Source organism: Loxodonta africana, chromosome 19 (genome assembly GCF_030014295.1).
Source record: "Loxodonta africana isolate mLoxAfr1 chromosome 19, mLoxAfr1.hap2, whole genome shotgun sequence".
Classification (NCBI taxonomy): Eukaryota; Metazoa; Chordata; class Mammalia; order Proboscidea; family Elephantidae; genus Loxodonta; species Loxodonta africana.
Genome location: NC_087360.1, coordinates 39766867 through 39789259, shown reverse-complemented (window position 1 = coordinate 39789259; position 22393 = coordinate 39766867). Strand labels below are relative to the sequence as shown.

The following is a 22393-nucleotide window of genomic DNA, read 5'->3' as shown; positions in this document are numbered from 1 at the left end:
TCCATCATTAAGTGTTGTGTATATGCTAGACACCGTGCTAGGCTCCAAAGAGACAGCCGATTCAAGTCAGACCCATAAACACATCATTCCTACACAAATCAGACTGTGATGGGAGTTTTCCCAAAGGTTCCACAATGTGCTTTGGGGCCTGCAGAGAAGGGAGCCGTTAATTTATCCAGTGGCCAGAGAAGTCTTCGTAGAGGCGCTGAAGGACGAGAGGGTTTCACAGGATTTTCACAAAAGCCTTTCTGTCTGCTGGGTGTTGTGGGGAGGAAATGCAGCTGTGGGCAGAATGCAGCCCCTCCAGCTGCTCTTACTATTCATATTCTTCCAGCTGCAAGTGCTGGAGCCTCAAGACAAGAGTGAGGCAGTTAGAAGCATGGCCTAGGGAAAGTGAACTGGGCCTCTGAGGTTAGAGCTGTGATGTAGCTTGTACTGCTTTTACTTAGGGAGCTTCATAGTAATGATTGTGGCACTGATCTAGGCATTAAGAAGGTCACAGTGACCTCTGGACTTTGGAAATGGCTAAACCTCCCTCAGGTTAAGCTGCAGGAAACTTTTCAATAATGTTCTCCTTGTGGCTCCTGCTGGTCTCTGGGAGTAGCTGACCACACAGCACTCATGGGAATGCCAGTGCACCTTGACATGCCTCTAGCATCAACACATACTAGCAGAAAGCCCAGCCATCCAACCACTAACAGGTCACTTACTTCTGACTCCACATCAGCTTATTCATGGATGACACGAATCCAAAAATCAGAGGCTTAGATAGATTTAGACCTGGAAATGCCTTGCCCTGCTAGCATGAGCCAGTCTCTCAGTCAGCCAGACTAGGATGCTGAGGATCCGAGCAGGGCAAATTCTGATAGGAACCAGGCCACGAGCTGGAAATGATTATTGTGATCTCCCTACTCTTTTAAATCATTCAGACATGTGTTTTGTGGTTGTCTGGGCCTGGGGGAGCTCTGACCCAGTCTGCCACAGCTCCAGGCTTGCCTCCCCTTAGCCTAATCATGAGAGAAGCCACAGAAAGAGCTGGCTGGTTAGAGGAGGGAGATTAGCCACAGCCATTTGGAAGAACAAGCTGATATTTTACAGTTTTATCATTTGTCTCCTTACTTTAAAACTGTAAAAATTATATAAAACAAAAAAAATTGAAAAAAGAAAACAAGCCATCAATAATTCAGCTAAAGTAACATTTTTACATTAGAGCTACTGGTCTTTGTTCATATGAGGCATGGTTTTTTATTGCTGGGATCATAAGGGATTCTGCTTTTGTTTTGTTTTGTTTTTTCCTTTCTTTTTCATTATAACATAAGCATCTTTACTGTAACTAAACTACATGACCTTCACAAAGATCATTTTAGAGACTGCCTACTGTTTCATTGTGTTATTGCTTTTTAACCATTTCAGTTGGACATTTAGTTTGCGTCTTTCTTTTTATTTATTTATTTTACCACTAGAGGACTATGATTGAAAACGAAACGACATGCTACTTGAAAAGCACTTCTGAGCTACACTGTGCAGCTGGAGGCTGTTCTTTCCTAATACCACCAAGGAATGACAATTATATACAAAGATGAAATGATTGTTCCTGGGGTGGAATGGGATGGACTCTGAATTGCACTCAAGTAGTAGTGATAAGTGGAAACCCTGGTGGCGTAGTGGTTAAGTGCTACAGCTGCTAACCAAAGGGTCGACAGTCCGAATCTACCAGGCGCTCCTTGGAAATTCTATGGGGCAGTTCTACTCTGTCCTGTAGGGTCGCTATGAGTCGGAATCGACTCAATGGCACCGGGTTGGGTTTAGCAGTGATAGTGGCCCTGAGTCTTTCTAACTCTCTCATCTAGCTCCCTGATAACCATATTTACTGGCCAGGGTTACTGATGTGGTCTTTGGCCACAGAATACACTTTCCTTTCTGTAAAATGAAATGACTCATAAGCAAACAAAGCTATGGCCTTGGCCTCATTTTCCTAGAGTTTAAACCAGAGGATCTCAGTCAGAGTTCTATGAATTATGTGGGGCTTTAGGGGGGTCCTGAAACAGGGTGCAAAATTTGGTATGTACGTGTACAAGTGTATTTTCTGAGAATAGTGTAGTAGCTGTAGGTTTCATCAGATTCTCAAAAGGGACTACACTTCAAAGTGTTCAAGACAACTCAGGTAGCTCTCTTCTCTGCCTCTTTTGGGAGCCTAGGGTTGAAATGAAAAAAATTTAAATATCTATGTCTACATACAGAGGTCCAGTAATGATATGCAAAACATATCTCCATTTTAAGGATGAGGAAACTGAGGCTCAGGAGTACTTGACAAAGGAGGTATAGCCAATATGTAGGGAACCTGGAATTTGAACTCTAATCTGTTTCACTGCAGTGTCTGTGTGCAGAATCAGTATGCCAAAATGCCTCATTGTTGTTGTCAACAATTCTGACTCATGGTGACCCCACATATGCAGAGCAGAACTGCTCCATGGGTTTTCAAGGCTGTGGCCTTTCAGAAGCAAATTGCCAGGCTTGTCTTCTGAGGTGCCTCCCGCCTCATCATTAAGAGGGTTCTTCTATTTTTACTTCTTTAACCAAAACTAATTGCTAGTGTGTTAACGTAAGAGGTTTTATTTTATGCTTTGTTGGCTCCAAAATATTGGTTAATGATCAATAAATAATCAGTATTTAGAATAACTGACTTTTGTTATAAATGTCATCTGTTTTAGTTATCTAGTGCTGCTACAACAGAAATACCACAAGTAGATGGCTTTAACAAACGGAAATTAATTTTCTCACAGTTTAGGAGACTAGAAGTCCAAATTCACGGCATGGGCTTTAGGGGAAGGCTGTCTTTTTCTGTTGGCTCTGGGAGAAGATCCTTGTCTTTTCAGCTTCTGTTTCCTGGTTCCTTGGAGGTGTCCACGTGGCTCCGTGTCTAACTTTCCCCATCTCAGCTTGCTTAACCTGCTCCTTTTATATCTTGTAAGAGATTGACTCAAAACACATCCTATACTAATCTTGTCTCATTAATACAACAAAGACAACCCATTTTCAAATGTAATTATAACCACAGGCATAGAGCTTAGGATTTACGACTCATAGTTTTGGGGGACACAATTCAATCCATAATATGTTTCTCCCACTGTCCTTGTAAATTAAACTATTTACTCTTTATGGCCATTTGTGGTTCTTAACAAAAGGAAATATTTGGTATTTTTTAAATAGATTGATCCCACAAGCCTTGCATTTCATGGCATAGAATCAGCTGATACAGAAATATTTGTGACTGGTTAATTGTTCTTTCCTCCTGCATTGCCCATAAGAGAAGAATTGTATTTCTCAGACTGAGATGCTATAGCTTAAGACTTAAGAAACTTTGAAATTGAAGAGACCAACCAGAATGAGGTGGGAGACTTCAGCACTTTGATTTCCTGAAAGCAAACTGTTTGGCACCAGTGAGTGACTTTAACTTCCTAAAAGTGTTTCCTTTCCTTTCTCCTCAGCAATCCTGTCCTAAATCTCCCTAAGCTCAAATGTGCATGCCTAAAGGTGAAAAAGATGGGGCATAATTCAATTTCACTTATTCTTGCTTCCCCTGTGAATCTTTGCTAAGTTAAGCACTTATGGAAAATTGACAACTGCTAAAGGGAAAAACACCTTGGATCATGGGAAATAATCACGTAATAAAAGAGAATAAATTATATTTTCATCTTAGGCATCTTAGATATGTTGCAATATTAAACAAAACTAACAGACAACATCATTCTCAACAGACTATAAGCATTGCCCTTGAGAATAGGAACCAGACAAGGATGCCCTTTATCACCACTCTTATTCAACATCATGCTGGAAGTCCTAGCTAGAGCAATAAGGCAAGAAAAAGAAATAAAGGGCATCTAAATTGCTAAGGAAGAGGTAAAACTATCCCTATTCATAGAAAACATGATTTATACATAGAAAATCCCAAAGAATCCACAAGAAAGCTATTGGAATTAATAGAAGATTTCAGCAAAGTAGCAGGATACAAGATTAACATACAAAAATCAGTTGAATTCCTCTACACCAACAAAGAGAACTTTGAAAAAGAAATCAGCAAATCAATACTATTTCCAATAGCCCCCAAGAAGATAAAGTACTTAGGAATAAATCTAAGCAGGGATAGAAAAGATCTATGCAAAGATAACTAAAAAACACTACTGCAAGCAACCAAAAGAGACCTACTTAAGTGGAAAAATATACCACACTCATAGATAGGAAGACATTGTGAAAATGTCAACACTATCCAAAGTGATGTACAGATATGATGCAAATCCAATCCAAACTGTTAACCGCCTTCTTTAATAAGATGGCAAAACATATGGAAAAGAAAGAGGTCCCAGATAAGTAAAGCATTATTGAAGAAGAACAAAGTGGGAGGCCTCACACTACTTGATCATAGAACCCATTATACAGCCAAGGTAGTTAAAACAGCCTGGTACTGGTGCAATGACAGACACATAGAGCAATGGAACAGAATCCAGAACCCAGATGTAAATTCATCCATGTATGAGAAGCTGATATTTGGCAAAGGGTCAATATCCATTAAATGGGAAAAACACAGTATCTTCAACAATGGTGCTGGCATAACTGAATGTTCATTTGTTAAAAAATGAAGTGAGATCCATAACTCACACCATACATAAAACTGAACTAAAAATGGATCAAAGACCTAAATATAGAACCTAAAATGATAAAGATTGTGGAAGAAACAGGGACAATACTAGGGCCCATAATACATGGTATAAATGGAACACAAACCGTAACTGACAATACACAAACACCAGAAGAGAAACTAGATAACTGGGAGCTCCTGAAAATTAAACACTACGCTCATTAAAAGACATCACAAAAAAAGTAAAAATAGAACCTGAAGACTGGGAAAAAAAAAAAATGGCTACAGCATATCCGACAATGGTCTAATATCTAAAAATTTATACTTCAACACCATAACAATTAGAAGACATATAAAACAATTTAAAAACGCACAAAGGATATGAACAGACACTTCACCAAAGAAGACATTCAGGCGGCTAATAGGCACATGAAGAAATACTATCGTTAGCCTTAAGCGAAATGCAAAAACTACAAGGAGATACCGTCTCACCCGACATTACTTGCACAAATCAAAAAAACAAAAATAACAAATGTTGAAGAGATTGTGGGGAGATTGGAATTCTTATGCACTGCTGGTAGGAATGTGAAATGGTACAACCACTATGGAAAACAATATGGCACCTCCTTAAAAAGCTAGAAATAGAAATACCATATGATCTAGCAATTCCACTTCTAGGAATATATCCTAGAGAAATAAGAACCATTACAGAAATAGACATATGCACTCCCATGTTCATTGCAACACTATTCATGACAGTGAAAAGTTGGAAACCTAAAATGCCCATCAACAGATGAATGGATAAACAAATTATAGTACATACACACAATGGAATACTATGCAACAATAAAGACCAGTGATGAATCTGCAAAATATCTCACAACATGGATGAATCTGAGGGCATAGGCTGAGTGAAATAAGTAAATCACAAAAGGACAAATATTGTATGAGACCACTATTATAAGAACTCAAGAAAAGGTTTACACACAGAAAAAAACAATCTTTGATGGTTATGAGGGTGGGGAGGAAGAAGGAGGGGAAATCACTAACTAGATAGTAGACAGTGTCAACTTTGGTGAAGGGAAAGACAACACACAGTACAGGGGAAGTCAGCATAACCTGACCAAAGCAAAGTCACAGAAGTTTCCTAGGTACATCCAAACACTTCAAGGGATGGAGTTGCTAGAGCTGAGGACTGGCAACCATAGTCTTGGGGGATATCTGGGTCAATTTATATAGCATAGTTCATAAAGGAAATGTTCTACATCGTGCTTTGGTGAATAGCGTTTGGAGTCTTAAAAGCTTGCAAGTGGCCGTCTAGGATTCATCGATTGGTCCCATCTCACTTGGAGCAAAGGAGAATGAAGAAAACCAAAGATACAAGGAAAATATTAGCCCAAAAGACTAAAGAACCCCATGAACCAGAGCCTCCACCAGACTGAGCCCAGAAGAATTAGACAGCTCTGATCGGTATCATAGCAGAGAGTCCCAGACAGAGAGGAAGAAAAATGTAGAACAAAATTCAAATTCACAAAAAAAGACCAGACTTACTGGTCTGACAGACTTAGTGGAACACCCCAGACACTGTGCTAACTCAGAACTGAAACCACTCCCGAAGCCCACTTTTCAAACAAAGATTAGATAGGCCTATAAAACGATAACACAGGTGAGGAACGCGCTTCTTAGTTCAGTCAATACAGGAGACCACATGGGCAACTCCTGCTCAAAAGCAAGAAAAGAAGGCAGGAGGGGACAGGAACTAATGAATGGACACAGGGAGCCTGGGGTGGAAAGAAGGAGAGTGCTGTCACATAGTGGGGATTGCAACCAATGTCACAAAACAGTATGTGTATAAATTTTTGAGTGAGAAACTAACTTGAGCTGTAAACTTTCACCTAAAGCACAATAAAATTTTTTTAAAAAAGGCTTAGAACATTTATATTCTGCTTTATTACCGTATTACCTTTACTATGCTTCATCAGAGGAGCCCTGGTGGCACAGTGGCTAAGCGCTCAGCTGCTAACTGAAAGGTCTGTGGTTTGAACCTACCAGCTGCTTCACTGGAGAAAGATGTGGTTGTTTGTTTCCGTAAAGATTATAGCCTTGGAAACCCTACGGGACAGTTTTCACTTTGTCCTATAGGGTTGCTGTGTGTGCCAAATCGACTCAAAAGTAGTGGGTGTAGGCACTTCATCAATAGGTAATACTCATATTTTTAAATATTAAAAACCAGGCATGAAATTGTATTATGTAATTTTTTTGTGCATAGAATCAAGTACAGTAATCAAATACAAAGAAAAGGAAATATATACTCTGTCATTAGAATTTGCAATCGAGGGAGAATTTACAAATATCAAGGTTAAGTTGAGTCTGTTTTATTTTCCCTGATTTAATTGGGGTCACTCACAGCTGCCACTATTTCTTTTATCTCATGCTATCCTTTTTGGGGGATACTTTATTTTCATTTTTCTGGGGTACACCCTAGTGTAATTTATTTTCCCTTGTGTGTGTTTGTGTTTGCACATGTATGCAGCATTGGCTGTAAGGTTTAATTTACAATGTCTAGACAGAAATAAACTTTTTCTATCATGTTACAAAACTCAGCATACCAAAGAATATGCAAAGCTCAACACCCTTCTATGACTCCCAACTGCTCTTTAAAAAAAAAAAAAAAAAAGCTTTAATGAAGTATAAATAACATTAAGTAAAATTTACCCATATTAAGTGTACAATTATGAGTTTTTACAAACATGTTCACTTATAACAAATTTGTTAAGAAAGATATTTTGCATCTACATTCATGAGGTATACTCTATTTTCTTGAAATGTCTTTCTGATTTTGGTGATGTTGGCCTCATAAAATGACTTAGGAAGTGTTCTCTTCTATTTTCTGCATGAGTTAATATGGAAATGGTGTTATTTCCTCCTTAAATAGATAACAGATTTTACTAGTGAAGACATTTGGGCCTCAAGTTATCTTTGTGGGAAGATTTTTAACTATGAATTCAAAACCTTAATAGAAATAGGACTATTCAGGTTATCCATTTCTTCTTGAATGATCTTTGGTGTTCTCTACTTTTCAAGAAATTTCTTCTTTTCAACTAACTTTTCAAATCTGTTGCCATGAAGATATAATATTTCCTCATTATTATTTTAATGAGTCATAGTGCCTCCCTCTGTGTAATTCCTAATATTGGTAATTTGTGTTCTCTCTCAGTCATTATTTCAGCTAGAGATTTTATAGATGCTTTCAAAGAACTAGCTTTTGGTTTCATTGATTTTTCTCTATTGTCTGTCTCCTATTTCATTCATTCCTTACTTTTATTATTTCCTTCCTTCTACTTATTTTGGGTTTAATTTGCTTTTTTTTTTCTAGTTCCTTGATGTGGGCTTAGATCATTAATTTATCTCTATCTCCTTTTCTAATATAAGCATTTAATGTTATAAATGCTTTTAAGTATGCTGTAGCTGGATCCCAAAAATGTCCTTTTGTTGTTTTTTGTTGTTGTTTTGTTTGTTTAGCTTTATTTAGTCCCAAGTGTTTTCCAATTTCCCTTGTGATTATTTCTTTAGTCTATGGATTATTTAGAATTATGTTGCTTAATTTCCAAATGTTTGAGGACTTTACAGATATCTTTCTGTTATTGACTTCTAATTTAATTTTATCTGGACTAGTTTTATGGGCCAGAATGGGGTTGTCTTAGGCTGTCTTAGGTTGTCTTAGCAAAAAACCAGTGAAGCATATAAATATCTGCATACCAAAAAAGAAAAAAAAAAAACCTGTTGCCATCCAGTCAATTCTGACTCATAGTGACCAGAGATTTTTACAAAGGAAATGGCTGATGCGGTTGTAGAGGCTGGAACATCCCAAATCCGTGAATCAGGCTGGAGGCTTCTCCTGATTCATGTAGCCACAGGGGGTGGGCTCTTGCTCACACCCTACAAAGGCTGATGAATCCAAAGATTGGCAGGCAAGACCACAGGTAAGCTGCTAGCTCAAGTCCCAAGAATTGGAGGTCAGACAAACAGGAGCCAGCTGCAGAATTCAGAGCAAGCAAAAGTCACAAGCCTAGCTAGAATGTCCACTTACATTCAATGCAGGCTACACACCCACAGAAACTCCTTTTCAACTGATTGGCTACTCACAGCAGATCCCATCATGGAGGTGATAACATATCAAATCTCGTGTGGAAGTGACTACATCATCATACCACTGCCAAACTACATCGTAACTGCCAAACCACTGAGAATCATGGCCCAGCCAAGTTGACACACAACCCTAATGATCACAGTGGTCTATCTTGGTAAATGTTCCATGGGTATTTGCTTTTGGGGGGAGCATTGTTTGGTGGAATGTTCTAAAATGTCAGTAAGATCAAGTTAGTTGATAATGTTTTTCAGGTCTTTATATCCTTACTGATTTTCTGAGCATTTGTTCTATCACTTACTGAAAGAGGAGAGTTGAAGGATTTCTCTTCTCATTTATGTTTTAGCTTCATGCATTTTGAAGCTCTGTGGTTAGGTGCATGCACATCTAAGATTGTTTTCTCTTGACAAATGGACCCCTTTATCTTTATGAAATGTCCTTCTTTATCCCTGTTGATATTTCTTCTTTTGAAGTCTACTCTGTTTCACATATTATAACCTCTCCAACTTTCTTTTGATTATTTTTTGCATGGTATATAATTTTCCATCTCCTTACTTTTAACCTATTTGCGTGCTTATATATAAAATGGGTTTCTTGTAGACATATCCAATTTGATAATTTCTGCTTTTAGTTGGAATATTTAGCTTCAAGTCTAATGTTCATTTGATACAGATTCCCTAGAAGGAAACATTTTTTTCTATAAAAAAAATTTAGGATTTTCTGTTTATCCTTGGAGTTCTGAAATTGTATCAAATGTGTCTTTTTAAAAAAAAAAAATCTCTTCAGTCAGCAGAGGGCTTTTTCAATTTTAAGACACTTATTTTTAATTCATTCAATTTTCTTTTATTATTTGTGCTATTATTTCCTTTTATCTATTTTCTTTTTTCTGGAACTCTTATTAGATTTTTGGTGGAACTGTAGAGCTATTTTCCTTGTTATTAATTTCTTTTATATGAATTGTTCAAACTTTCATCTTTTTACACTATTTTCTAGGATTTTTTAAAATTTACATTCCAGATTGCCAACTTGAACTTCAGCCATGTCCATCTTATTATTTCTCAACCGCACTTAAAATTTGCTAAAACTCCTTTTTTATTTCCCAATTATTTCTTTTTCTCATCAACTTATTCCTATTACCTTCTACATCTTCTCTGCAGATACTAATTTGGGGATTTTTTTTCAAAGTTATTTTCTGCACTCTATCTCTGCTTCCTCCTGAACTGTTCTGTTTGTTCATTTTGGTTCTTCTCTTTAATGTTCATTTTCTTCCAATTCTTTTGACACTTTGTTGACTGTGCATATTTATGGATAAAGGACTGTATTTTTCTGTATTGATATTTAACGTAGGTTTCCTTTGCAACCGTGTAGGCCTCTTCCCTGAATGTACATTTTGTGTTAGATATGCGGGCTCTTCTGAAAATGTGAGAAGTAGATAAGAAGGTAACAAGGCTGGATTTTAGAAAAAGTGAGATAAGGTATGTAATGCTGAGTGTAGTGCCTGGCACCAATAATCACGCTAGCTCCTACTACTGTCACTAATAACATCATGATAAATGAAGAAGAAATTGAAGTTGCCAATGACTTCATTCCACTTGGATCAACAATAATCAATGGCCATGATAGCAGCAGGCAAGAAATCAAACAATGTATTGCATTGGGCAAAACTGTTGCAAGAGATCTCTTTAAAATTTTAAAAACTAAAGATATCACTTTGATGAGGCTATTGAAAAGCTGTGGTCTTTTTAATTGCCTCATATGTATGCGAAAGCAGGACAATGAAAAAGGAAGACAGAAGAGGAACTGAGTTATTTTTACTGTTGGTGAAGAATATTGAAGAAGGAAGGATTCAACTTACAGTGACCCTATAGGATATGGTAAAACTGCCCCATAGGGTTTCCAAGGCTGTAAATCTTTAAAGAAGCAGACTCGCACATCTTTCTCCCGTGGAGCTGCTGGTGGGTTTGAACCACCAACCTTTCAATTAGCAGCCAAGCACACAACCACTGTGCCACCAGGGCTCCTAAATGAACCTTAGAAGAAATAAAACCAAAATGCTCCTTAGAAACAAGGACTTCATCTTGCTTACTTTGGACACCTCATTTGGAAAGACCAATCTCTAGAAAAGAACACCATGTTTGGTAAAGTAGAGATTGGTGAAAATGAGGGAAACCCTCAGTCAGATGGATTGGCACAATGGACTCAAATATATCAACAATTGTGAAGATGCCACAGAACCAGACAACATTTCATTCTGTTACACGTAATGAGTCAGAGCCAACACAATGGCAACTAACAATGACAAAATTGTTGATGGTGGTGGTGATTATGGTGGTACCCAGATTTGTACACTTATCAACTACTGGTACTCTTCAGTCTTTTTCAGACTTACAAAGCACCCATTAAATGTCTGCACCTTATATAGACTATTTTTACTCCTAGAAACCCTGGGAACCCTGGTGGTAAAGTGGTTAAATGCTACAGCTGCTAACCAAAAGGTTGACAGTTTGAATCCACCAAGTGCTCCTTGGAAACTCTATGGGGTGGTTTTACTCTGTCCTTTAGGGTTGCTACGAGTCAGAAGCGACTTGACGCCAGTGGGTTTGGTTTGGTTTTGATTTACTCCTTATAGTAACTTTGCAAGATAGGCATATTATTTCCAGGAAATAGGGGCTTGGAGTGACTAATTCACATTATCTTTGTCAAACAGCTATTAAGAGACAATGCAAGGATTCAAATGAGTTCTGTGAGATCCCAAAAGCAAGGCGTACTCTTTCCACTACAGCCACTGTCCTGTCTTTCACAGACTGCTATTGCTTCAGGCCTTTCTCCAATGTACCTCCCTGGTCGATTTTTGATTCTAAATTGCATACTTTTCTACTCTTATTTTAATTCAACTTGCTAGTTTCAAGGAATCCTTCCAACTTGAAGGCTATTTTAAAATTCTGGCTCTATTACACTTTCCTCTCTCTTAATATCGTCTTAAAATTTAATAAGCAAGATTTTTATGTCTGCATACAAATTGCTGATAAAATAGTGACCAAGAAAGGCTGAAGATAGCAGACCACCACAGGCCTTTCTCCATATGAGATTAATCTATTATTCAGCATCTTTCATTAAGGTTACTTACACATATAAGTTTGCCTGGCCCTGAGATCATGAAACTGATCCCGAATGAGAATTATGACAATCATAATAAATACTTGAATCACTTGAAAATCTCGAAGACCCTAATCCTATTCTAAAATCCTGCCAGTCTAATGGAGTTTTACTTATTTATCACTTATATATAATTCTTGAGTCATTTTCATATTCTTCATAGATGTCATCACAAGTGCTACATTTTCATTATCTCACGTACTTTGCCACAGATTAGAACCAAACAGACTTCAGAGTTGATTGAATTGGTTTTAGACTGTCAGCTCTGTGACTTACTATGTGGTCTTGAGCAAGTCTTTTAACCTCACTGAGCCTCAATTTCTTCATCTGTAAAATGGGAAGGAATATGTTTATTGTTAGAGCTTAGATATAATACATGTGAGGCACATAGCATAGTGCCTAGCCTTGAGTGCAAGCAGCAATCATTAGTATTCTTGCTTTCATATAATGAATGAATCCTATAACAAAGAGTTTTGTAAGTTAATTCTGAATCTCTGTTTCTCTCTAGATGGATATCCATGCCTCTAGATCCACTCAGTACTTTGATTTAACCCAGAAATGTCAAAGATCAAGGACCTGGTTTTGTTTTGTTTTCTTCTTCTTCAGTTTCCAAATTTCATGGGAAAAACCTATTGCCGTCAAGTCGATTCCGACTCATAGCGACCCTATAGGACCCTATAGAGCTACCCCATAGAGTTTCCAAGGAATGCATGTTGGATTCGAACTGCCAACCTTTTGATTAGCAGCCATAGCACTTAACCACTATGCCACCAGGGTTTTCTTCATGTGAATAGAAGCATAATAGAGCCAGCTTTTTCAATCCAAATTTTTCCTGCACCCTCAAACCTAGTAGAGGCTGCTGCTTTTCACAAGCCTCCTATATATATATATAGATATATATATATATAAACTCCGTCTCTGGTTCGTGCTTAATAAACATTGGAAAGGTGACTCAAAAAGACTGAATGATAGAGAGTACCTTTTTTTTAAAGAGATTCATGTAATGAAAACAGATAGTTGTGTATCTGGGGTAAGATACTTTGTGAGCCTCAGTGAAAAAGGCATAAGGCTTTGAAGTCAGAGACATGATTGAAATTCCAGTTCCATGCTTCAAAGTTTCTTTACCACTTCTTTGGTCTCCTCTCTGTTGATGATGATGATGATTCTGACTCACAGGATTGTTTCGAACCTCATAAGATACAGTGTGGGAAAATGCTTTGTAAACTGGCCAGTACCATAGAGGTGCTAGTTGTTACTACAAAAAAGCAACTTACTTCCTTATGTCAAAAGCTATGCATACATATATTAATATGTAAGGAATTTTTGTATAAAGGGCAGAAAAAAATCATTTCATTTAGAGACAAGAAGATCATTGGCAATAAAATCTACTAGCATTATTTGTGATGGACTCACAGGAAGAAATTTCTAATGTCACTGCGGGACTATCTTTTAGTCCTTTTTACAAATCATATTCCATAGCAAACAAAAGAAAGGGACTTTGGGAATGGGGTCATTAACTGCCTTCCTCAGCATCACCTGGGGCATTTGTTAAAACTGCAGACCCCACTGTCACACCATGGACCTATATCTCAGAACTGCTGGGGCTGAGGCTCAGAACTCTGCAAATCCCATGCTGGATTTAATGCAGACTAAGGTTTGAGAATTCTGATTGTAATTCTTCCAAGACAGATTTGTTCATTCTTTTGGCAGTCCATTCAATATTCTTTGCCAACACTGTAGTGCAAAGGTGTCAATGCTTGGGTCTTCCTTATTCATATTCCAGCTTTTGCATGCATTAATAGGTGACTGAAAACACCACAGCTTGGGTCATGTGCACCTTAGTCTTTAAGATGACATCTTTGCATTTTAACATTTTAAAGAGGTCTTTTGCAGCAGATTTGTCCAATGCAATGCACATTTTGATTTCTTGACTGTTGCTTCCATGGGTGTTGATTGTGGATTTGAGTAAAATGAAATCCTTGACAACTTCAATCTTTTCTCCATTTATTATGACGTTTCTTATTTGTCCAGCTGTGAGGACTTTTTTTTTCTTTATGTTAAGGTGTAATCCATACTGAAGGCTGTGGTCTTTGATTTTCACCAGTAACTGCTTCAACTTCTGTTCACTTTCAGCAAGCAAGGTTGTGTCATCTGTATAAAGCAGGTTGTTGATGAGTCTTCCTCCAATCCTGATCCCACATTAGTCTTCATGTAGTCCAGTTTCTCAAATTATTTGCTCAGCATACAGATTGAATAGATATAGTGAAAGGATACAACCCTGACACACACCTTTCCTGACTTTAAACCTTGCAGTATTCCCTTGTTCCATTTGAAAGATGGCCTCTTGATTTATGTACAGGTTCCTCATTTTTTTAAGGTTTGAGAAAAGTTTGAGAAAGAACCCCTGGGTGGGGCCAACGGTTAGACCTCGGCTGCTAACCAAAGAGCAGGAGTTTGAGCCAACACAGAGGTGCTTCGGAAGAAGCCCTAGTGATCTACTTCTGAAAAATCAGCCATTTCTGAAAAAAGGAGCACAGTTCTACTTTGATACACATTAGGTTGCCATGAGTCAGAACCAACTTGACGACAACTGGTTTAAAGTTTGAGAATTATTGTGCTAAGGAATCACAATTGACTCCATTGAAAAGCAGTGAACTGATGATTTAATTTTTCTAAATGAAAACAATACAAAAATGTAAAAACATTAAAGTAGATTAAAGGCCCCATAGTTACATCAAACAAAATACATCTCCGGTTAACATTTTGACATATCAGCAACGTACTATAATTATCACTACTATGAGGGTTTTTAAAAAATATTTAAATTTACATGGTGCCTTTAAAAAAAGTGTTATCCTCAGGCTAGCAATTATCACAAGAATTTTAAAAATGACATGTTGCCACTTGTCCCCATTATTGCCTAATAAATTTCAAGTTTTTCAGTGCCAGCAGAATCAGATGTAGGTGAGTCAGTAAATATATGTCTGTCTTTTACTTGACTCGGCTTCGCTAGTATGCTATTTTCCTTCTTGAGGTTTTGCTCAGCACCCTTAAACTGTTTACCATCTGAAAATCTTTTTTCTTCCATCAACTTTACTAACATGGGGGTGAATTTCCACAGTGGAAGTATTTTCACTTTAAAAAAGTGAAATAGCCATATGTGTGTCTCCTCTACACCGTACCTAAATTAGCAGCCACTTCAAACGAGGGCACACACAAATCACAAATGTCACTGCTAGCTGGCCCCTTTGCAGAGGACCACCCGTGCTCAGCACATTCAGTCAGGAGTTAAGGAGCAGCAGCTACCTATTAGGTCCTGTGCTAGGTGCTGGGCAAATATTTTACTAGCTTTTAAAATTACTGCAAAAGGAATTAAGTGTGATTTGTTGAATAATTCTATCATGAACTCTACAATCCAGTAAATGGAACTTATCTTTGTTTTCTGAACAAGTTTCCTATCTCCATGTCTTTGGGAAAGCAAGTATTTTTCTATGTCCAAATACTACCCAACCCTGAAGGAATTATGCATGACATTTTTTCTGGTGTTCTCTCTTCCTCATCCTTTACTCCCTAAATCTCTCAACTAACGGATGTGCAAGGAATGATGAAATTAGAAAATCAGTATCTTGAAACCCTTAATGGAACTAGATGGTATAAATGATTAATGTGCTTAGTTGCTAACTGATAGGTTGGAGGTTCGAGTCTACTCAGAGGTACCTCAGAAGAAAAGCCTGGTGATCTACTTCTGAAAAATCAGCCACTGAAAACCCTGTGGAGCACAACTCTACTCTAACACACATGGGGTCACCATGAGTCAGCACCATGAGTCAGAATTGACTCAACAGTAACTTTTTTTTTAAATGAAACCATTAGCTGAAATGTTGACAAGGAACTTTACCATCGAAGGATCAGACTGGCACCACCTAAACCCAGATCTATTTTAGCATCATAAAAATGGTGCAGCCAGACTTCATATGCTTTACAGGAGGCAGAATGGAGCACATCTCAACTCCTATGAAACTCCCCTGCAAAAAAAAGGTAAGGTAGAGTCAGTCAAATTAATAACAAAGTTCTTTGACCTCTTTAAATTCAGAATCATAGGCCAATCACTATACTTTTCTCATCTGAGAAATGGGTAAAGCACTAGTGGGTTTGTATGGGATTAGGACCTAGAATGCCTGGATGATGGCAATATGCTCCATAAGTAATCTCACTGGTGGGAAGCTGGTGTCTCACATGGTGCTCTGAGATGGCCATGATAAGCTTTGCCGATAGGCTCGCCCCATATTTGGGTGCTAGATATGTCATTTGCCCAACCTGTCTATAACCCTGTGTCTGGCAGCTCAAGTCAGAAAGGCAAATATTTCAGCTAACAATATGGCAAGGTCTGCCAATCACAGCAGACTTAGGAGTCAGCCAGAACTGGATTTGAGGCTGGCTGTACAGTTTATTAGCTACATGATGACTTACGCAAATTAGTAATCTCTCCAAACCCCGTCTCATCTCTAGAAAGGTAGCGGTGGTAATGCCTATCTCACAGAGTTACTGAAGAAATTAGTATTGATAATATACTACTAAATTACTTGTATAAGTGGAACAATAGTGGCATAGATTGAATTATGTCCCCCCCCAAAATGTGTGTATTAACTTCGTTAGGCCATGATTCCCAGTATTCTGTGGTTGTCCTCCATTTTGTGACTGTAATTTTATGTTAAAGAGGATTAGGGTAGGATTGTAACACCCTTACCAGGTTACATGCCTGATCCAACCTAAAGAGTTTCCCTGGGATGTGGTCTGTACCACCTTTTATAAAAGGAAAGGAAAACTAGCAGAGAGTGGGGACCACATACCACCAAGAAGGCAGTGTCAGGAGCAGAGCGCGTTCTTTGGACCTGAGGTTCCTGCACTGCGATGCTCCCACACTAAGGGAACATTGATGAGAATGCTGACAGAGAGAGAAAGACTTCCCCTGGAGCTGATGCCCTGAATTTGGACTTTCAGCCTACTTTACTGTGAGGAAATAAATTTCTCTTTGTTAAAGCCACCCACTTGTGGTATTTCTGTTACAGAAGCACTGGATGACTAAGACAGTGAACTATTAAAACACAGACATTTTTCTAAAATATTCTATTAGCATGTTATAACTAATTTAATCCTTACAATGCTCTAGGGCACCGTTATTATCCTGTGACTCAGAGTTAGGTAATTTACCCAAGGACATGCAGGTGGAAAGTAGCAAAGCCAGGGTAAAAGCCTACTCATTCTTGTCTATGGTGCCCTGCGGCCTCACTGAAACAAGGCAGTGTCTGCAGGGCATCTGGGTCAGTGTTTGCACATGGGAAACAACACATGATTGCAACTGTTATTTTAAAAAATAAACCAGATTAAAACTGACCTTTCTGTCATGAAACCATATCATTCCAGGGTTGATTTAATGGTGAGATATTTTTTCAACCAAATCATTCCTCTGCCTCTAAAATGCCATACTTGGGTTTGTGTAGCTGCTAGTGCAGACGGGGAGACTCAGAAAGTGAAACACTCCTCTGAGCCACACGATAACTTGCTATTTCACATTGGCCCTTACCTTGCCCCCAGCACCACCACCAAACACACACTCTGGCTCCTACCACATGGCTTTCAGCCCCAAAAGGAATGATAGGAAAGCCCAGTGGATCCCAGGACCAACTCTGGGCACCATGAAGCTCTGGGGAAGGAAAGAGTCACCCAAGTTCCACAACCCATCCTTTAGATGGTATTTATTTAGTGCCTTCTATGTTTTTTGTTTCTTCATCACCCACATCTTGTTAGATTCACATGACAATCGTGTGCATTGCATACAAACTGTCAGTCCTTGACTTTTATAAAATCTAGATATTTGCTCAAAATCCCTGGGTGATACAAATGGTTAAGCACTCAGCTACTAACGAAACCATTGCTGGTTCAAAGTCCACCCAGAGGTAACTCAGAAAATAGCCTGGTGATCTACTTCTGAAAGATCACAGGCATTAAAAACCCTGTGGAGCACAATTCTACTCTGACACACATAGGGTCACCATGAATGAGAATTGACTCAATAGCAACTGATTCGGTTTTCTTTTGTTTGTTTGTTTTTTAAATACATTTGTACATTACATGTCAACATCCAAAAATATTTTCCATATGTTGAATTTGGACTTAAACGCATCAGGTAGCAAATGAACATTTCCAGCCATCCCGTGCTGGTTACTGCTCATCTGCCAACAGTTCAGTCCTGGCAGTCTGTGTAGTAAGTAGTGTTTACACAATTGTTTTAATAATTTCATTTATTTTCCCTTTATTTTACACAGATAGATAGTCATTGGAATTAAGCCTATAGAAACAGGAAAAGTACATAATTAACATACATCTATGAAAGGCTGAAAACCTATTGTGAAGATTTGCCAAATAGGCAAGACATAATTGAAAATTTTTATAATACAGTCTAACTCTGCAGAAGCAGAACTCCGATCCCCTCACTCCAAACAGGAGAGTCAATAATTTGACTTTTGGCATTCACCTTTGAGTATGTTTTTCCAGGAATGCTTTATGTGCCAAACAGGAACCGTTCCATATCTCCTTGTCTTATAAATAAGGAAAGTGAAACTCAGAGATGTTAAGTGATTTGCCCAAATTCACTTAGTGATTTTATTTCGAACCCAGGTTCTTGAAACAACCACAACACCCACTGGACCAGGGAGTAAGGAGGAGAAGCCTGCCTAGTCTTCCCAGAAGTCCAGAGCGGCACGAGCTCCCAGATCCCCAGCCTATAGCAGCTCTACCTGAGATTCCTCCTCTGGACAGAGCAGGTGGCAGGGACAGATCATCTAATAGGCAAGGTAAGCACAGCTTACCTTGCTTATCAGAATGTCCGTAGTGAACAATTTCACATTTTTTTCACCACATCAACGATTCTGCTTCTAGTCTGTCTCTCTCGCAACCCCACAGCACCTTCCTACAGAATCAAAGCTTCTTTTCAAATTTACAATCCCTGACAGGGATGGATTACCCATTAAGCAAGGTAAGCACAGGTTTACTTGTACTTACTTACTAATCTGTAGTGAACAATTTCACAGAAACCCATGTTAAATTGTTCACTACTGATTGGTGAATTCACACAAGTAAGTCTGTGCTTCCCTTGCTTATTGGGTAATCTGCCCTTGGTAGGCAGCGCCCCCACAGAGGATAGTACAGTGTACGCTGAACCTGAGCTGTGGGCTGAAGGGCATGTACCTGCCTTGGGAAGATTGGGAATAGACAACACCCTCCAGCTCCCTCCACAGGGACAGATGTGGCTCTGGACTTGGGCTTCTGGGGTTCTAGCCGGCTCTGCCTCCTTCAGAGTGACCTTAGCAAGCCACCTAGCCCCTTTTCTTCATTTGTAAGATTAGGATAATTGTAAGCAACCTATAGATATTATCGTCGATATCAAAGGGATCATATATGTCAAGTTCTTTTTGACCTGTGAAATGCTAGGCAAATTAAATAAAGGATTTCTAGTTTCTCTCTGTTTTTTTTTTTTTTTTTTTTTTTTGCACCTCCACCACATTCCCTCTTTGGCCAAGGCTGTTTCAGGCTTTGAACATTTCCCCTGGGACATTGACCTTCCTGCCCTGGTAAAGGTCTGTGTAGGGGGTCTAATCCATTTCAAATAAATGGATAGAACTCCCCTCCTCCACCTTCCCTTTCTCCCTTGCTAGTTCCCCAACTGAAGGAGCCCTGGTGGTACAACGATTAAGCTCTCCGCTGCTAACCAAAATGTTAGTAGTTCAAACCCACCATCGGCTCCTCGGGAGAAAGACCTGGTGATCTGGTTCCATAAAACTTACAGCCTAGAAAATCCTGTGGGGAAGTTCTATTCTGTCGAATGGGGTTGCTACGAGTCAGAATAGACTCAATGGCTTCTAACAACTGCAGCTCCCCCACTACACACAGTCAGACACATACATGAGCGTGCACATGAGCTCTCTGTCTCTCACACACACACTTACACTCACACCCTTCCATCTTTCACCACTGGAAAGGAGGTCAGTGTCTGCTCAACACAGCAAGGCAAGTAGGAGCCATCCCAGGCTGACCAATGCTTTTGCATGGACTTCTGTACTTCCCGGCTCCACCCAACCTGAAACTACTAAAATATCGCAAAGACGTAGCAGCCAGAGCCCCAGTCACAACTCTAGTTGTTACACAGCCACCTAAGTAACTCTAGTCCAGTCAGAACCATTGGGTAGAGGGATCCTCATGGAAAATCATCTGTGTATACACTACTAATGAGTCAAAGGACAAGGAAGTAAAAGTAGTGGGTGACATAATTTTTGAGATTTTCCTTTCTGTAAAGTTACTTAAATGTTCACTGATGTTGTTTAAGTGAACATAAGTATTTACGCAGGAAGTTTAAAATCAGAGGCAATGTGGCTGACCAGATTGAGGAAGACAGTAGGGCTCATCATTTGGGCAGGCGCAGGGGTGCAATGAGGAAAACTCTGCAGCTGCTCCCTACTCCCTTGAGCCAGGGAGGCTGGGAGAGGTCAGGAAAGGCCTGAGGCTCAGACAACCTGGGCCAGCCCTCTGTGGCCATTCTCAGGATCTGGGGGCTGGCTCTGGCTCCACACCTGATGACCCCTCTGCTGCTGGAAAAGCCGTTCACATTCTCTTTTTATTTTTCTTATTGTACAAATAATATATGCTTGTTTTTACTATTAAAAAATTCAAGAAATATATAAAATTACAAGAAAGAAAGCTAAAGTCATCTGATAGCCTATCACCCACAAGATAAACAATATTAACATTTTAGGAAATATCTTTTTTAGGAGCTGCTTTGTATTTACACACACATACACAATTTTTTTTTTTTTTTTTTGCTTAGCACCCCTACTATCTTCCAACTCTCTTTTCTACCTCTACCACCCCAACCAATAACCAAAGTAAGCAACTTGGTGTTCACCTTACCAAGCCTCTGTCTGTGTTCATCCAGTCATATAACAAACATTTCTCACATAACAGCCTGTTGCAAAAATTCCTCTCAGCCTCACCACTTATGATCCGGCACATTCTTTTTAATAGTTGTATAATATTTTAGAGACTTTAATAGTATTTTTTTTAATAGTATAGGTTTATTCAGCAATTTATTCAACCACTAATTAGTGGACAGTTACACTGCTTTCCAGGTTTTTTTTTTTTGCTGCTACAACTAATGCTAAAATAAGCATTTTTATATTTCATGTATTCCTTTGTAACGGCTTTTTATTACTCTTAGAGGTTCCCAGAAGTGGAGTTATAAATTAAATTTCAAATTGTATTGCTTTCCAAAAACACTATAATATTTCATAGTTTATTTTTCCAATAAGTATTTATTAAGCACTTACTCTCAGGCACTGTTTTAGGAATGTGGGTTCAACAATGAAAAAAAAAGGAGGAAAAATAAATGAAATAACAAAAAATAATTTTCTACCAAAAATGAAGGAAAACATACTTTTCCGTTGTTTTACCATCTGTAATTGGTATTATTTTTAAAATATTTTTCCCGATCTTATTAGTGGAATAGTGACCCTATAGGACAGAGTAGAGCTGCCTCATAAGGTTTCCAAGGCTGTAATCTTTATGGAAGCAGATCACCATATCTTTTTCCCATGGATCAGCTGGTGGGTTTGAACCGCTGACATTTGGTCAGCAGCCCAGTGCTTAACCACTGCACCACCTTTTATTATCTTCTTTTGCATTTTCCAGCTACTAGGAATTTTGAACATTTTTCATAGGTTTATTTAGCTGTTTAGATTTCAGCTGGGTGAACTACTTATTTATAATCTTTACCCATTTTTCTATTGAGTGAATTGTCTTTTCATGCTAGACCCATACTTCTTGTCAATTTGCATGAGTTCTGTGTATATTATATGTATATGTATACACAGAGCTCATGAAAAGTTTGGCAGTTCTAATCCACCAGGTACTTCTTGGAAACTCTGTGGGGCAGTTCTGTTCTTCCTGTAGGGTCGCTATGAGTTGGAATCGACTCAATGGTAACGGGCTTGGTTTGGTTTTGTGTATATTACAGATATTTGTTTGTCATATGTTTTACAAATCTTTCCACAATATATTGCTTATCTAATGACTTTATGAATGCTCTTTTTACTATATAATACTTCTAATGTTTAATAATTTATATATGTCTTTTTTTCTCTCTTAGCTTTCGGCTGTTTTCTTTGTTATATGTACAATTATGTATATATGTGTAGCATATGTATAGTTTCCTAGACTTTCTTCCAATTAATTTTTACATTTTTTAGTATTCTTTCTTCCGTACATCTGGAATTTATTTTCTTAATATGGTATGAGGTAGGGTCCAGTTGTATTTTCTTCTAGGTAGATAGTCATTTTTCCAATACCATTTATTAAAATAATCAACTCTCCACAAGATTAAAATACCACCTTTGTCATATATG

The 22393-nt window shown here is 38.4% G+C and overlaps 1 protein-coding gene across 10 annotated transcripts in view; it reads left to right on the top strand.

Annotated features, from left to right (window-relative positions):
* Positions 1 to 22393, top strand: part of BLK (BLK proto-oncogene, Src family tyrosine kinase) — an 89659-nt gene that overhangs the window by 29002 nt on the left and 38264 nt on the right. For 3 of the 10 annotated variants that reach the window (XM_023550957.2, XM_064272614.1, XM_023550954.2), the window contains one exon: positions 18618 to 18793. The exons of 6 other annotated variants lie outside the window; for them this stretch is intronic. The gene's annotated coding sequence lies outside the window, so the exon portion shown is untranslated. Of the gene's footprint in view, positions 1 to 13429; positions 15978 to 18617; positions 18794 to 22393 lie in introns of those variants that run through there. One more of the 10 variants, XM_023550955.2, reaches the window with a different exon arrangement.